Source organism: Sapajus apella, unplaced genomic scaffold (genome assembly GCF_009761245.1).
Source record: "Sapajus apella isolate SASKATOON/1434 unplaced genomic scaffold, GSC_monkey_1.0 scaffold20, whole genome shotgun sequence".
In the NCBI taxonomy this organism is placed as follows: Eukaryota; Metazoa; Chordata; class Mammalia; order Primates; family Cebidae; genus Sapajus; species Sapajus apella.
Genome location: NW_022436960.1, coordinates 13,868,748 through 13,886,802, shown reverse-complemented (window position 1 = coordinate 13,886,802; position 18,055 = coordinate 13,868,748). Strand labels below are relative to the sequence as shown.

General features: G+C 46.0%; 1 protein-coding gene and 1 long non-coding RNA gene across 8 annotated transcripts in view; one reads left to right on the top strand and one right to left on the bottom strand.

Annotated features, from left to right (window-relative positions):
* LOC116557651 overlaps window positions 1–16,427 on the top strand; it is a 23,050-nt gene extending 6,623 nt beyond the window's left edge. Inside the window, exons 2-4 of one of the 2 annotated variants that reach the window (XR_004271629.1) lie at window positions 8,211–8,315; window positions 10,542–11,289; window positions 15,617–16,427. This is a non-coding gene — a long non-coding RNA (uncharacterized LOC116557651). Of the gene's footprint in view, window positions 1–8,210; window positions 8,316–10,541; window positions 11,507–15,616 lie in introns of those variants that run through there. The other variant, XR_004271628.1, reaches the window with a different exon arrangement.
* Window positions 1–18,055, bottom strand: part of FOXN3 (forkhead box N3) — a 478,152-nt gene that overhangs the window by 205,289 nt on the left and 254,808 nt on the right. The gene's annotated exons all lie outside the window — the stretch shown is intronic.

Here is an 18,055-nt window from a genome sequence, read left to right as displayed (position 1 = left end):
GTGGCAGGCACCAGTAGTTCCAGCTATTCAGGAGGCTAAGGCAGGAAAATTGCTTGAACCTGGGAGGCGGAGGTTACAGTGAGCCGAGATTGCACCACTGCACTCCAGCCTGGGCTACAAGAGCTAAACTCGGTCTCAAAGGGAAAAAAAAATAAAAGAGGCTGGGTGCAGTGGCTCATGCCTGTAATCCCAGCACTTTGGGAGGCCAAGGTGAGTGGATTACCTGAGGTCAGGAGTTCAAGACCAGCCTGGCCAACATGGTGAAACCCTGTCTCTATACAAAATACAAAAATAGAAAAATTAGCTGGGTGTGGTGGCACACGTCTATAATCCCAGCTATTTGGGTGGCTGAGGCAGGAGAATCGCTTGAACCCAGGAGGTGGAGGTTGCAGAGAGCCAAGATCATGCCACTGCACTCCATCCTGGAGGTCAGAGCAAGACTCTGTCTCAAATAATAATAATAATTTTAAAATTAAATTAAAACAACACTGAATATTTAACAATCTTATTATGCAGATGATATCTGAACTTCAGAAATACTTAAGACAACTGTAACCCTGTAAAGCTGATGAGATATTAAAACAAGACAGAAAACAAAAACAAAAATGAAACGGAGTGGGGAGCTGGGTATGTGTTGGTGATCTTGAAACAATACCTTTCAATGTTTCCAACACACCATTTGGAAGGTGCTTCTAACACTACCCACCTTCGTTCATTCCTTCATTCATTTGCTCATTCATTCATTCATTCCTTTGGTACCTACTCCATGCCAGGCACCAAGAAGGATCCATTTGTGAATATAAAACAATACAAAAAGGAGGTAGCCCTCCTGAAGCTTGGATTCCAGAAAGGAAAAAACATGGTAAGTAAAGAAATAAATAAGCAAGATTATGACAGACTGTAATACCTGCTAGGAAGGAAATAGAATATGCATGAGTTAGAAGGGAGGAAGTTGCTGCTGTGTGAGAAATAAACGGGCTGGAAGTGGCAAGAGCACCTGCAGAGAGCTGACGTGGCGGTCGGGGCCCGCGACGACCATGGGTGTTGGCTCAGGCGGCAGCAGTGAGATGGCGAAAGGAGAACGGCTCCTGAATGTACTCTGAGGCCAGGTGGCGGCTCACACCTGTCATCCCAGCACTGTGAGAGGCCGAGGTGGCCAAATCATCTGAGTCCAGGAGTTTGAGACCAGCCTGGGCAACATGGTGAAACCCCGTCTCTACCCACAAAATACAAAAATTAGCCAGACATGGTGCCACACACCTGTAGTCCCAGTTACTCAGGAGGCTGAGGCAGGAGGATCACTTAAGCCCAGGAGGCAGAGGGTGCAGTGAGCTGTGACTGCACCACTGCACTTCAGCCTGGGTGACGAGGCGAGATCCTGTGACACACACAAACACAGGCAAAACAAAAAACAAGAACAAAAACACACATACATACACACACACAAAGAATGTACTTTGGAGAAGCAGGTGGACCTGACCGTGGATTAGGGGTGGCAGGTAGAGGAGAAAAAAATCAAGGTTTAGTCTGAGCAACTAACCAGGTTGAAGATTGGGAGGTGGGAAAAATCCAGCACTCTTTTGAACATAGAACCTTTGATGAGACTGTCTATTTACTGACACCTACTGATTAAGGTACAGCTAGTCATGCAGTGCATAGCAATGTTTTGGTCAACAATGAATGCATATAGGATGCTGGTCCCGTAAGATTAAAATGGAGCATATATAGAATATGGCCGAGTGCAGTGGCTCACACCTGTATCCCAGCACTCTGGGAGACCAAGGCAGGAGGACAGCATGAGGCCAGGGGTCTGAGACCACCCTGGGCAATACAGTGAGACCCTGTCTCTACAAAAACTAAAAATAAAAATTAGCTAGACTTCTGCTTAAGCCCAGGAGTTGAGGTTACAATGAGCCATGATTTTGCCGCTGCTCCCCAACCCAGGCAACAGAGCAAGACCTGATTCTTTCTTAAAAAAAAGGAGACAGAGGCTGGGCACGGTGGCTCATGCCTGTAATCCCAGTACTTTTGGAGGCCAAGGAGGGCGGATCACGAGGTCAAGAGATCAAGACCATCCTAGCCAACATGGTGAAACACCGTCTCTACTAAAAAATACAAAAATTAGCTGGGCGTGGTGGCGCATGCCTGTAGTCCCAGCTACTCGGGAGGCTGAGGCAGGAGAGTTGCTTGAACCAGGGAGGTGGAGGCTGCAGTGAGCTGAGATGGTGCCACTGCATTCCAGCCTGGCACCTGGCCACAGAGTAAGACTCTGTCTCAAAAAAAAAAAAAAAAAGAGACAGAGCAGGGCACGGTGGCTCACATCTGTAATCCTAGCACTTTGGGAGGCTAAAACCGGTGGGACACCTGAGGTCAGCAGTTCAAGACCAGCCTGACCAACATGGTGAAACCCCATCTCTACTAAAAATATTAAAAATTAGCCAGGTGAGGTGGCACATGCCTGTAATTCCAGCTACTCAGGAGGCTAAGGCAGGAGAATCGCTTGAACCTGGGAGGTGGAGATTGCAGTGAGCTGAGATCATGCAACTGCACTCCATCCTGGGCAACAAGAGTGAAATCCGTCTCAAAAAAAAAGAGCGATAGAAACCTGATAGACAAGACTTGACATTGGCATTGCAGATCAAGTAGGAGAGGTAATTGATGTTCAGTGATGGTATAGGATCATTTGATTTCCATATGAAAATATATGTATATAAACACAGACACTAACTAGGTTTGTGTACATATACTTTGTAATGTTCTTATGATCACTCAATTGCCTAACGATGTATTTCTCAAAATATACTGCCACCATTAAGCAATGCATGACTGTGCCTGGAAGAACTGACTGCACATAAGCCACCTCTCTCCCCTCTGCTACACCCTCCGTGACCCCAAGCTTTACAGCAGAAACTCACGAATGTCATGGTAGACCTGAGGTCGTCTGGCTTTACAGGTTTAACATCAGCTGGTTCCTCTGTAGCAAGGGTTAGTAATTTCTTAAACAACTTCTCTCGCCTTTGCCAGCCACCTCTAATGCACGGCCAGGTCCAACGGCTTCTCAAAGTACATCCTACAGTCTTTGTAGGTCACATGGTCTCTGTTGCAACAACCCAACTCTGCCATCATAGCACAAAAGCAACCATTGATATAAACCAGATAAATGTGGCTGGGCTTCAGTAGGACCTTGTTCACAAAAACACTGTCCATAGGTCACTGCCCGCTGACCTGTAACTCCAACACTCATACCCAGGGTTCACGCTCATGACTCCCAGTTTTAGGAACCTTAAAAATGAGAGACGGGGTTTTCAGGGCTAAGGGATTTAGGCTGTGTCCTGTGGGATGGGTGGAGTGTTGATGATGGTCTAAGTCAAGTACTCCAAAGTAGGAAGGGAAGACCCCAGTGGAGGCTACAAACACAGACTGGAGTAAGTTGCCCCATCCATAGCAAGACACGTGCCTGGTTGGGCTGCACCTACCATCGCTGCCTGGAGAAATCACTGAATACATGCAGCTCACGTCCCCACCTCTGGGTCTTAGTTTCCTCATCTATAAATTAGGTGCTGAGATGAAATCATCCCCAAGGCACATCGGTCTATGCTTTGGAAATGTGTTATTATAGATGAATTAGAATACACGGTTTCTCATGTCTCTATCTCCTCCCCAGTTTATCAACATGGCCACATTTCTGTTCTAAGCCAGTACTACCCATTTGTGGGGTGACATGGACGTTGGAGTCAGAAAGACCTGGTTCCAAGTCTTCTTTCAATTTCCCAGCTGTGTGGACTTGGAAAAATGCTTAACTGCTCTGAGCTTCAAATTTTTCATCCATAAAATGGGAGTGACTTAGTAATACCTGCTTCACAAGATCGTTGTGAGGATTAAATGAGATAATATTGTGCTCGCTTGGCACATAGTAACAGCTCAGTAAATATCAGCTCTTGAACCGGGCATAGTGGCTTATGCCTGTAATCCTAGCACTCTGGAAGGTTGAGGTGGGCAGATCACCGAAGGTCAGGAGTTCAAGACCAGCCTGGCCAATCTGGTAAAACCCTATCTCTACTGAAAATACAAAATTAGCCAGGCGTGGTGGTGCACATCTGTAATCCCAGCTACTTGGGAGGCTGACGCTGGAGAATCTCTTAAACCTAGGAGGTGGAGGACGTAGTGAGCCGAGACCAGGCCACTGCACTCCAGCCTGGGCAACAAGAGTGCGAAACTCTATTTCCAAAAAACAAAATTAGCTCTTGTTATTATGATGGTAAAAAAATATTAAATAGTCAGCTTTCCTTGACACTGAGCTCCAAACCATTCAGTCCCTGCTCTGATGGAATAGGTACTTGTCAAATTGTGAAATTATCCCGATTTCATCTAAAAAAAAATGCACATGACTATTTGTTTTCCATATTCTGATGTCACTTTCCTTGGTCCAAAGGAAGCATTTTGTCTCAGATGTGTTAAGTTGGAGGTGGAAATGGAAGGATCAAAATAGAACAAAGCACGAAGCCTGCCGCTGGCGTCATGCCAAAAGGGACATGGGACTTTGAGAAAGCCACTTGCTTTGAGTCATGTCTATATGCACTGAGATGCTGTGGCCAGTACGGCAGCCCAGGGCTTCCTAGGGAGGTCACTGCCCCAAGGGGCTTACCACCTGCCACCTCCTTCCTTGAGGAGGAGCGGCCCTGCCCTTCACACTGCACGTGACAGGACAGGGCAACAGCCTGACTCAGAGAATAAAGCTGGAGTGGGCAGAGGGAGGTAAGGGGAGGGCGGCTGGGCGTGGTGGCTCACACCTGTAATCCTAACACTTTGAGAGGCCGAGGCAGGCGGATTACAAGATCAGGAGTTTGAGAAATGCCTGACCAATATGGTGAAACCCCGTCTCTACTAAAAATACAAAAATTAGCCAGGTGTGGTGGGCGCCTGTAATCCCAGCTACTCAGGAGGCTGAGGCAGAAGAATCACTTGAACCCAGGAGGTAGAGGTTGCAGTGAACTGAGATCATGCCAGTGCACTCCAGCCTGGGCAACACAGCAAGGCTCTGTCAAAAAGGGGAGGGAAGAGCAGGGGAGGGGAGGGGAGGGGAGGAGAGGGGAGGGGGGAGGGAAAGGGAAAGAAAGAGAAGAGCCTCCCTGGCTGGGCCTCTGAGGCCACTGTTCTCCCAGTGGAAACAGCGGATGTGGTCCACTCCCTCATCACCAAAAGACACCTGCCGTTTTATAGAGAGGTGGCCTAGGGTTGTCTCCTCATCAAGCTGTTATTCTGTCCGGCATATCCCACGGCCTCCCAGGATCTGGCAGGCTTGAGGGCCTCTCCTGGAAATGGCCTAGGTTTATTTCAGAGTGTCCAGCTAGTTCCCTGGGGCCCCTGCACACTGGCCCTGCATTTCTGCCCCCACTGCACAAAGTGCCTTTCTCCAGCCAAGACGGGCTCCTCCTCTACTCTGGACCTGGCTTGGCTCAACTCCTCACGGTCTGGCTGCCCCTAAAGGAGAAAGGAGAGTGGGAAAGAGGGAGGGACAACAGAGGAATAGAGAGGGTTGGACAGAGGGGGAACGAGAGAGAGTGGGAAACAGAAAAGGAGAGAGAGAAGGAGGAAGAAAGAGAGAGGGGGAAAGAGAAAGAGAAAGAGAAAGGGAGGGAGAGAAGGGGGGAGAAAGAGAGGGAGAAAGAGGGAGGGAGAGAGGTAACAAGAGAGGGAGGGAGAAAGGGTGAGAGAGAAGGAAGGAGAGGGAGAGGGAGGAGGGAGACAGGGAGAAAGAGAGAAGGGGGTGAAGGAAGGAGGGAAGGAGAGAGAAAGAGGGAAAGAGGGAAGGAAGGAAGGCTGGGGCAAGAGCTGATAGGCTCCAACCTGCAGGTTCCTCCAGTTTCCACAAAACTCATCCTCAGCCCCCATCACTACCACCACCAGGCCAAAACGCAGACTTCTGTGAGTCACAAACCCATTCCAACTTCCCTGGGCCTAACGAAAGGTGATCCTTGGGCCTGGTTTTGAAGCAGGTCCCTGAACAGTGCTTTGAAGCGCTAACAGTACAGGTGTTGGGCAGGGCCCTGTGACACAAAGCCAGGATCCGGCTCCCTAACATGGGGAACCTCTAGAGGACACAAACAAGAAGCGATTATGAAGGATTACACAAGCTGGCCAACAGGCTGCCAGACCACAGAGGCCGAGAAAGACAAGCTCTGGGGGAGGAAGGGGTTAAAACTCACATGTGGGTCAGGCGTGGTGGCTCAGGTGGCAGGAAAAACAGGGTTTCCTCGTGCTGTGCTAAGTTGCCACATGCACTGGAATTTATTAACCAATGTTTGGGCCGGGCACAGTGGCTCACACCTATAATCCCAGCACTTTGGGAACCGAGGCGGGCTGATCACAAGGTCAAGAGATCGAGACCATTCGGGCCAATATGGTGAAACCCCATCTCTACTAAAAATACAAAAATTAGCTGAGTGTGGTGGTGCGCACCTTTGTAATCACAGCTACTCAGGAGGCTAAGGCAGGAGAATTGCAGAGGTTGCAGTGAACCAAGATTATGCCATTGCACTCCAGCCTGGTGACAGAGCGAGACTCTGTCTCAAAAAAAAAAAAAAAAAAAAAAAAACTTACACATGCACATGTGCACCAGCTCCTCCTGGGGCCCACAGCCCTGAGGGCTCATGCCCCTGCTCAGAAAGCCCCTCCAGCTCCCACCTGGGTTATCCCTGCAGGAACACCCCCAGCCTCTTAGAAACTGGGTTCTTATCAACACATCTCCTCTGGCCTTCCCACCAAACCTCGGCATCAGGTCCAAGTTCCAAGGGTCATGTGTCTCTTTCAAGATAATGAAAGACAAATACTACAAACTAACCCATGCCTATTTGCCCATCAGGGGCCACAGGCAATGTCAGGACTTTCCCAGAGAACATTCCAGAAAGAATCCCCACGTGTGGCTCCCAACAAGGGGATCAACTGGTATGGTTCTTGTCTGCACTGCTAACCTGCTGAGTTACTGGGAACACACTACTTGTCCTCTCAGACTCACCATCTCTTAATCTATATATTGGCCATAATACCATCTTCTCCAAAAGTCATGCTGGGCTTAAATGGGATGATGGTGATGTATACAATGTACCTAACACCATACTCGGCATGGGAAAGGCAGTTAATCCACTGAATTATCCTTTCTATCAAAGGACGTCACAGTAGAAGTTAGGTGGTACTAGCAGAAAAACAAATAGAACATGGCCAAGTCATTCACCATGACTTCCTGGCCTCTGCTTCAAAATATAGAAGGAAGGAAGGCCGGGTGTGGTAGGAGGCTGAGAAGGGAGGGCTGCTTGAGCCTGGGAGGTCAAGGCTGCAGTGAGCTATGATCAAGCCACTGTACTCCAGCCTGGGTGACTGAGCAAGACACTGCGTTAAATATAAATAAATATATAAATGAATGTACACACACACACACACACACACACACACACACACTCTTCTATATCAAAATGTTTAGCAAGTGATTGATTCCTAAAGGCCCTTCATATTTTCTAAAATTCTATCATTTACAGTCTAAAGACATTGAGGAAATTTTTAAACTTCAAAAGTTTAAAAAGAAAACAACCTGAGGAACCAGCCAAGTACATAAGAGGGAAGAAGAGAGGGAGAAAGAACAAAGCTGATTACAAAGAAATTTTTTCTGGATGCCTCATTGTCTATTCCCATAACAAAATAGACAATTACTCCAGCAGTTTAACATTTAAAAAAAAAAAAAAAAAGATTGCTGTAACAACTGTTAGAGAAAGTTGCAGTTTTAAATGTCCAACCTTGCTCTTTAATAGCGGAGGCGGGGGTGGGGTTTTTTTTGGTTTTTGCATTAGAAAAGATGGAAAGGAGAAGTTATAATTTTGTTTTCGAGATCCTGGCCCCATGAGCCTCAGCACATCCCTAGTTCCTAGGAGTGGCATCAACAGGCAGGGAAGTGAGGCTCCGGCACCCTGCAGACAGCGCCAGGTTCTTGGCATCAGGAGCTGGATACAGAGTCCCTGACAGTCCCAGCCACGGAGTATTTCAAACTCACCAACATGCCCTCTAAACATCAGATATGAAAAGGACTCTGTTCCTCCACCTGTCTTGCTATTATTTTACAGATGTGTTCTAAAAGCTGGAAAGACGGAAATTTATTATTAATGTGTCACTTATATGATATTCAGACACCTAAGCTCTTTGATGATTCTGATGTCCCATAGGTCTTTCAGAAATGCACCTCTTATATCTTGGAACGCCCCTCCATCCAAAAGAGAATATGGGTAGAACATGTGGAGAAGGAATTCTCTTAGGCCCATGGTAGAATGGTAAGGACTCTTTTAAATGTTTATCTATAGTAGAGAAGTTGGACAGTATGTGTGTGTGCTTATGTGTGTTTCAATGGACATGGGAAAATCAATAATCTGCTAGTATCAACACCTAAATAAAACCAAAATAATCCCATATTTGCCTAAAACCAAATTAATCTCTAGGAAAAAGCTGCTATGGCAGAGTTGTGTGGGGGTGGGAATTACAAAAGAAAAGCAGCATTTCCCCAAGCTTCAGCTTTGCAGGAATCTCTGTTCCGTTACTCACTGTTTTGATCGAGCCCTGCTTCTTCCTCCTTCCCACCACCCCACATCAATGTCATTTTCACAGGGGGGAGGCTGCAGGAAGCACACATCTGCAGCGTGTCACCTCCCGAGGCTGACGGATCTACTCAGCGTTTGTTTGGGTTGAAAAGAGTTATTTTTTGTACTCTCTACACTATTGTTTCCCAAGTGCCAAATGCAGTCAAGAGCTAGCACGCTAACAACCCATCATAAAACGATCATGAAAACATCCAAAATATATTGACTTCGAAATATTGTCAAACTCGATACCGGTAAATTCTAATAAAGAAAAGGAAACAGAAACACACCCCTCATACTCCAAGTCAGAAGGCCAAAAAAGTAGCATCTTTAAAATCACTATCTAGCTAAATCGTTTTTATCCAACTAAATCTTGGGATTCTTTCAAATTAGTTTTACCACTCTGTCCTGGGACGGCCTTTAGCAAATAAAGGTTAACTGTTCTCCTTCACCTGAAACCTCATGGTATGACATAGGCTGGCTAAAAAAGGGTAGAGGCACAGAAGTGTTTAAAAAACTTCAAACACTTAGAAAACACACAGGAAGCTAAAAAGCAGATCGTTTTATATACTTCTAATAGCTGCCATGCTATGCCACTTCAAAGAGTCAAACTACTATTCAAATGAACTCAACAGATTATGTGGCATGAAGCCAGAAGCTCACGTGTGCATACAAAGTACACATGGATAGATTTTAACGTTTAACATGAAAGTTAAATAATTATTACAGAAAAACATAAAGTAACTAGAGTAACTAACATTAAGTTATTATGTAATAACTTTATTATTAAAAAAAATGCACATTTGAAAGGTTTTGTCTCCTGATAGGAAATAGGAATGTGATGTAGTGTGTCAGCTTGTCTGGAACGGGGGCATGTTCCTTTTTTTCTAACAGTTGTTTGTATCACACCCACAATGTTAAAGTCGAAATTGTATAAACGAATTACAAAGAGGATAAATGGTAAAGTAAAAGACATACATTAAATTGCCCGCTTTAAGCCTTTTTTTTTTTTTTTTTTTTTTTTTTCTTTTGAGGCTCTCTCTGTTGCCAGGCTGGAGTGCAATGGTGCAATTTCGGCTCACTGCAACCTCCTCCTCCTGCCTCAGCCTCCCGGGTAGCTGGGATTACGGGCATGACCCACCAGCCAAGCTCATTTTTGTATTTTTAATAGAGACGGGGTTTCACCATGTTGGCCGGGATGGTCTCGATCTCAACCTCGTGATCCGCCTGCCTCAGCCTCCCAAAGTGCTAGGATTACAGGCATGAGCCATGGCGCCAGGTGTCTTCATGCGTTTTTTTAAAAAAAGTTTAAAAGGCAAGCTGACAGTGCTAGTAGAGATGAGGGGAAATAAAATTCACCACTTGTCACATTTACATAAATAATGTGTTTAAATATGTAAATATTCATTTTTAAAGTTCAAGGCCTAGTAAAAGAATTTCTAAGCATATTGAATGAAGTGGAAAGCAGAAGCTGACAGCCAGCTCTAACTCCGAGCTGCACCTGGACGGGCACTCCTTCCAGAACCTCCCTTTCATTAAGGTGATTCACATACTGCACATCGTAACAAACGCAGTCATGTTTTATGGACGGCAATAATGGGAACGTGGGCCTGACACACGGACCCCCTTGGCTGGATTACAACTAGCCCACCTAGCGCCACTTTATCTTTTGGTTGTCCATAGTTACTCATCTATTTTTAAATGTGCCAATGTGATCTTATCAAATTGGCACATACGATCTGATCACATTTCCATAACTGAAAGTTGTTGAAAGTACCTGGCCAGGTAACAGTTACAGGGTGTGTGCACTAAGCCAGAGAGCTTCACAGTTTCCATTTTTTTAAATAAATAATCATGAGCCCTCCCCTCCCTCCCTCCCCCCCACCCCCGACACTGGGCTGTTTGGCGTTTGTTCTTGTGGAGTGGCCATTGGCCACGAGATCACCAGTCACCCACTCTCCCTAATTTTCAACAGGGATCCCTCCTGGGAGTTTCTGGGTCGTGAGCCCAGCTTTTAGCCACAGCATCAAGCCGACCGACTCATCCACTTTTAAGGAGACACTGCCTCTACAGTGCCTCTCCACTCGAGCACAAGTACTCCAACCACGAAGGAGACCCCTTTCAACAAAGGGTGTCTGACACAGACTGCACCCTGATGTGGCAGCACCGGGCTCCAAAAATAAATCCGAAACCATCCCCGACCCACGTGAGAGGCTGCAGGGACCAAATAACATTGTCAGTGTTATCAATTCCTTCAGCGTTCTTGTCAGCACCGGTCAAGATACGGACAAAACGCCCTGCGACCGATGTGCCAAGGTTGCCAGGGAGAGGACAGGGGCACCAGGACAAACTACAGGTAAGAGGCTGCTACACCAGGGCTCCAGCAGGAACAGAGGGTCAGGGAGGCCGAACAGGGGTTGGAGGCGGAGGATAACTAAGCACTGTGATTCACGGGCAGGGGATGGAGGAAAAAATTAAGGAAACAGAATCCACCCAGAAAGGCTAACTGACCTGGCCCCTGGGAACAGCGGCAGCAACCACGTGGAAAAGGCAGTGATGCCTGAGCTACCTGTCCCCACAGCTGCACAGAGAGCCAGGGCTCAGCAGGCCGGGCTCCTGCCCCAGAGACCTGCCGTCATCTCTCAGAGGCCTATGGTGGAGAATTTAAAAGGTAAATTGCTCAACTCCAGTATTATAACTTTCTCTATCCCAGCATCTCCTGCTCCTCACAAATGGCTGCTGACCTCAGCAGGTGTATGTCTCCCTCAGAAACTGCTGAGTTCTGCTATCGAAACTAAACCCCAGGCCAGGCACAGTGGCTCACGCCTGTAATCCCAACACTTTGGGAAGCCAAGGTGGAAGGATCCCTTGAGCCCAGGAGTTCAAGACCTGCCTGGGCAACAGGGTGAAACCCCGTCTCTAAAAAAGTACAAAAAATTAGCCAGGCCTGGTGGTGCATGCCTGTAGTCCCAGCTACTCGCGAGGCTGAGACGGGAGGATCACCTGAGCCCACGGAGGTCAAGGCCGCAGTGAGCCATGACGGTGCCACTGCACTAAGGCCTGGGTGACAGAGTGAGAACCTGTCTCAAAAATAAACAAAAGAAAAACCTGAACCCCAGTCACTAATTCACCTCAGATAGTAGAGTGACCTAGAAGATTCATATAGGGCCACAGGGGCACCTGGGATAGCACCCCTGTTTCTAACGCCTTCTCAGCTCACCTGAGAACTCACTGCAACCTGGGCCACAGAACACAAAGGATGGTCCTCATGACAGACAACCCGAGGCTCGTCCAGTTGATTAATAACTGGCAATCACACAGGGCGACGTGACAGCCAACGAGAGGGCAGTGGGAGAGAAACTCCGCCAGGGGTTGAGAGTTACTTGATTAGGAAGCATAGGGGAAAAGATCCTGGGCTTAACAAACACTTTACACAGTGCATCTCACCTGACAATGCAGAAATGCCCTCTGGCCACCATGTCAGGAGTCCTGAGCTGGGCCTCAGGAATGACTCTAGAGCACTATACCAATCTCCCTGGGGGAGGAGAGAGACAGAGAAGCTCAATGCGTTACCCAGGAACACACAGGGATACCTCCCAAACACACTCTCAGACCAAGCTTCAATTATGGAGTAAGATTTCCAAAAACAGCCACCTTTTGATTGTTCATGAAGATTTAGTACATAAGAAATTTTTAACTCACTCAGTAGACTGCTGAGTCACCTGGCCTAAGTGTCTGTCCAGCTTGGAACTTAGAGTAACACAAACTTCTTTACTAGCAGTGACAGTGGCAGCAACAGCAGCAGTAGTAACCATTGATATTAATTTAGAACTGACCACGGGCCAAGCACCAGCTCAAACATTTTCACGTACATTATTTCACTTTACTCTCCCAACAAACCTACAAGAGAAATAGTATATGTTATGATTCTATAAATAAGCAAAGGGTATTAGTTCATTCTCATGCTGCTGACAAAGACATACCCAACACTGGGTAATTTATTTTTTTAAAAAAGGGGGTTTAATGTACTTCCAATTCCATGTGGCTGGGGAGGCCTCACAATCCTGACAGAAGGCAAAAGGCACATCTTACATGGCAGCAAACAAGAGAGAATGAGAGAGCTTGCGTAGGGAAACACCCCTTTATAAAACCATCAGCTCTCAGGAGACCTATTCACTATCATGAGAACAACATGGGAAACACCCATCCCCACGATTCAATTACCTCCCCCCGTCGTCCCTCCCACAACACATGGGAATTATGGGAGCTACAATTCAAAATGAGATTTGGGTAGGGTCACAGAGCCAAACCATATCAGAAAATAAGGTTCAGACAAGTTAACGAATTTGGTCTAAGGTGAAACGCAGACAGTTTGATTCCGGAACTGGTAAACACCACTGCATAGCTGCAGTGAAAACCGTATCACTTCCAAGTCAAATCATGAATGGTTTTGGATGATCCAATTGCACCACAATGTACATCCTTGAACAGGAGTGTCACAAAAATGCTTTCTAATACTGTGTATGCACACACACATTTTTTTAAACTATTCATTTCAGCTAAAAATGAAAGTCAAAGTTACTACTGTCTTTATTACAACTTTTTATGCTGGATGTGACATATATGCAGAAAAAAACATCACCTTTCTGTTTGTTCAGCAAATTTCAAAGCGTGATCAAATATCTCAGGTGGCCCTAAACAACTCAGTGACGGAATTTGACATTATTAAAGCCATGTATAGCCACAAAAAAAATGGTCTCTGAAAGGACACAGGCTCAGTCAGGCACAGTGGCTAACACCTGTAATCCTAGCACTTTGGAAGGCTGAGGAGGGTGGATCACCTGAGGTCAGGTCACTGTTCAAGACCAGTCTGCCCAACATTGCAAAACCCTGTCTCTACTAAAAATACGAAAAATCGGCCAGGTATGGTAGTGGGTGCCTGTAATTCCAGCTACTCGGGAGGCTGAGGCAGGAGAATCGCTTGAACCCGGGAGGCAGAGGCTTCAGTGAGCCGAGATTGCATCATTGCACTCCAGATTGGGTGACAAGAGCGACACTCCATCTCAAAAAAAAAAGGGAAGGGGAAGGGGAAGGGGAAGGAAAAGAGGTCATGGGCTTTCCCTGGATCACAACCAGCAAGAGGTAGAGGCCAGGCTTCAAATCTGGGTCTTTGTGGTTGTCCCCATGAGAAAATCCAGCCCCCTAGAAATATTTTCAAATAGGTTGGATGGTTCAGAGGGTTCCCACAGCTGGACAAAGGGCTGTACCAAAACACACAGAATCCCAAAGAGGGGGAAACTCGTGAACATCTGTGCCTGTGCGTACAAGCTCCCCAGCAAGCGGAAGCCAAGGTTTCTGAATTCACTTGGCAAGAAGAAGGTTCTTCAAAGTGTGTGCTACTTTAGAAACGTTTAAAGGGAATAAGCAGAGGAAGAACTTTGGTTTGATGGGCATGTTCCAAAATGAATATGAGCAAGCTAGAGCCCAATGTCATTCTTCTGGAATTATCTACACTGGATTTGTTTGGCAAAACACACAGAGCCGTAAATTACACTCCACTCTGGATAGGGTCTACATGGCCTGTGGGGTCCATATACCCCAGTGAGATCATAACTTACATTTCTGGGAAGTTACCTCCTTCTAAGTACATAAGGAAGCTTGTAAGTGCACAGAAGGCACTGTTATCAACCTTTTAAGGCAACAGAAAGGAAAGTACTTTGAGTTTTCCAGCTGTGCAGCGGTTCCCCAAAGCAACAACAAAATAGTACGTCTATTTCAGCAGGACTGTCTTTCCCCACGCGGCAGTCCTAAGGACAACTCACGGCTTGCTGTATTCTTGAACAGCGAGCCGCTTTCTTACAAGGTGTTGATGTGTTGATTTTTTTTTTAAAGAGTTCACTCTGATCATTGAAGCCTGAGTCAATCTGAATGGTAGCACCCAAGAATCACCTGGCTCAGAGAGGCTGCCAAGAGACTCACTGCTCAGAAAGGCCAGCTCTGTCCTCTTCATGCCCAAAAGAGGCCCTGTGAGGAAGGGAGGCTCTTAACTTTGGGAGGGATCTCTTCTGATTCTGTACCCTCTTGCAATAATGGGAAAGGAACAATCAAGTGCTTCTAAATAAAGACTACCGGCGAGGCGCAGTGGCTCATGCCTGTAATCCCAGCACTTTGGAAGGCCGAGGCAGGCAGATCACGGGGTCAGGAGATTGAGACCATCCTGGCCAACATGGTGAAACCCCATCTCTATTAAAAACACAAAAATTAGCCAGGTGTGGTGGCGTGTACCTGTAGTCTCAGCTACTCGGGAGGCTGAGGCAGGAGAATCACTTGAATCCAAGAGGCGGAGGTTGCAGTGAGCCAAGATCATGCCACTGCACTCCAGCCTGGCAAAAGAGTAAGACTCTGTCTCAAAAAAATAGAAATAAAGACCATCAGAATACAGCTGAGAAGAGTTTGGGGTTCTGTTTAGGCTTTCTAATTAAAGAAAGATCCTTAGATATTAAACCAACCAACAAACCAAAAAAATCTCCCATCACGATCTACTTGGCCACCAAAAGCCTCATTCATCTTGTGTGTACCCGGCATAAGCATACAAATCTACTAGATACTCAAAGCACATGGGAACTGCTGCAACAGCTGTTGGTCTCGCCACCCTGTATTGTGTATGTGTGCTGGATATATTCCACCTGCCCTGCAGAGCACCTCTTTAGCCTCCTCCTGACTGCTCCTAGCCCTAGGAGACTGACATTTATGGACGCATCTGCAGGCTCCCTTACCATGGACTTCCATCAGGCTCCACCAAAGGGAGGCATCAGTGCAAGAAGCAAGGGCAGGGGGAGAATGAGGACAGGAAAGTTATCCCCCAACTCCCTTCCTGCTGGGCTGCAGTGAGGGAGCTGCACCCTGCTATTAAGGACCATGACTCCCACGAAGCACCCATAAATCCAGCTACTTTCCCCTCTGGCATCTTTATCTGCTCTTCTCCTTCACCCCTTCAGATCCTGGAGGGATGGAAGTTCCCTGGTGTAGCCTGTCATCCTCATCCAGGGGGAGTAAGTGCACCCCTGCTTTGCTGGCTTCTTGCATCCCTGCCTACCACTGAGAAGCTGTCCTCGCCTCGATTTCTTCTTTTTGAGTCTGCCATCTGTTCTTCTGCCAGGACCGTGACTGACAGAATAAAAAACGGAATTGATTACCCTAGAATTTCATTCTTGGAATCTACATGCCACAATATGTACATAATAATTCCCTTGCAATTTCCACAAGTCATAAAGGATAGCAATCAGGCAGGGAAAAAAAATATGCCACCAAAACTACCATAATAATTTACTATCCTGCATACCTTGAAAGAACACAATTCATCTTCCTAAAAAGTGGAGTAAGCTTTGAAACATGAAAACTCAATTACAGTATTAGGAAAGTATGGAATTACTAAAAATATTCTCTGTAGAATTCCATATAGGTGCATCATCAATGGTTGCTATTATGTTTCAGACTCGGTCTAACTGCATATAAAAATTGCAGATAGGACATCAGTGTTAGTAAGTTTCCAATTTGACAACAGCAGACTGAAACTAAATCTTACCTGAGCCACTATATAGAGCTGGTATTAACTACATTTAGTATAACAAGAATTCATTTATCATAACAAGAACACCATACAATCAAACTTTCTAAGAGTCTAATACTTAATAGTCAACCTCATCCTGAAGACCACTATTGTTTTATATTAGATCAGGGTAACCCACAGGAAATTAAAACAGGATCCAAAGTTTCAAATTTAAAAACTGTGAGCTGTCTCATGGGGAACAAAAGAAAACAAAACTCTCCACCAAACCTACAAGATATAAAACAAAACAAAAACAAAACACACCACACTGTTAACACGCGCACTGATATGCTTTAATCGTGAGGAAACTCGTCAAATCCAGTTCAATATCACAATGTCAAAAACAAAATTTAAAATGGCTTTCAACAAACTAAATGTAGGCTGGTGCAGTGGCTCACACATTTAATTCCAACACCTAGAGAGGCCAACGCGGGAGTTTCGCTTGAGCCCAGAAGTTCGAGACCAGCCTGGGAAACAAAGGAAAATCCCATCTCTACAAAAAATTTAAAAACTAGCTGGGTGTCATGACACATGCCTGTGGTCCCAGCAACTCAGGAGGCTGAAGTGAATGATCACGTGAGCCCAGGAATTCAAGGCTACAATGAGCCGTGACTGCACTGCTGTACTCCAGCCTAGGCAACAGAGCCAGCCCCTGTCTCAGAAAAAGAAAGAAAAAAAAAACAATTAAATGTAAACCATGTGTTACCAGTATATTTTTAAAGACACTGAATGCATGTTTCAATCAGGGTTCTATAAGGAACAAGTCCATAAGACTTCTTCATCTAAGGCCAGGTGATCAAGTGAAGGCTATCAGAGCTTTCCAAGAAGACCTGAGATCTGGAGTGGGGTGCTGGTTACTTTCCCAGGGTCTGGCCTGTTGCTACATGTCCTGGAATTACAACATTTCAGCACAAGGATTTTGCAACAAGTTATTAGGAAGCACATAAGCAGAAAGTCTTTCTGGGGAAGGGGGAACCATGATGACATCCAGATTAACTGCAGCCTTAAATTCTTCTGTAGCTTTCCTACACAGCACAAAGCAGTGGCGATGTTACATTTATCTGTGAGGTTATGTGACTAATGTCTATCTCCTGTAACTAACACGTAAACTCTGTGAAGGTAGAGGCTGTCTCCGTGTCTGCTCATGACCCAGGCCCTAATACAGTGCCTGGCACACAGTAGGTGCTTAATAGATTCTCCAGTCATCTAAACCACACCTTCAATAGTAGGAAAGTTAAAGTTTGATAGGTCACTACATATACTTTTTAAGCAAATTTTGTCTTTGGAACTAGTAAATGTTTTACTATTCAAACTAAGAATTAAGTCAAAGGTAAATAATACAAATCAAAATAAGATACAACTACATACCACTGGAATGGCAAAATTAAGAACACTGACAATACAAAGTGCTGTTCAAAATGTGAAGCAACCAAACAGTCACAAACAGTTAATAAGACTGTAAACTAGGGCCAGCCGTGGTGGCTCATGCCCATAATCCCAGCACTTTGGGAGGCCAAAGTGGGAGGATCGTTTGAACCCAGAAGTTCGAGACCAATCTGAGCAACACGAGGAAACTTCATCTCTACAAAAAGTATAAAAATTAACTTGGCATGATGGTGTGTGTCTGTGGTTCCAGCTACTTAGGAAGCTGAGGTGGAAGGATCACCACAGCCCAGGAGGTTGAGGCTACAGTGAGCTGTGATTGTGCCACTGCACTCCAGCCAAGGCAACAGAGTAAGACCTTGTGGAGGAGGCTGGGGCAGGAGAATTGCCTGAACCCGGGAGGCGGAGGTTGCGGTGAGCCGAGATCGCGCCATTGCACTCCAGC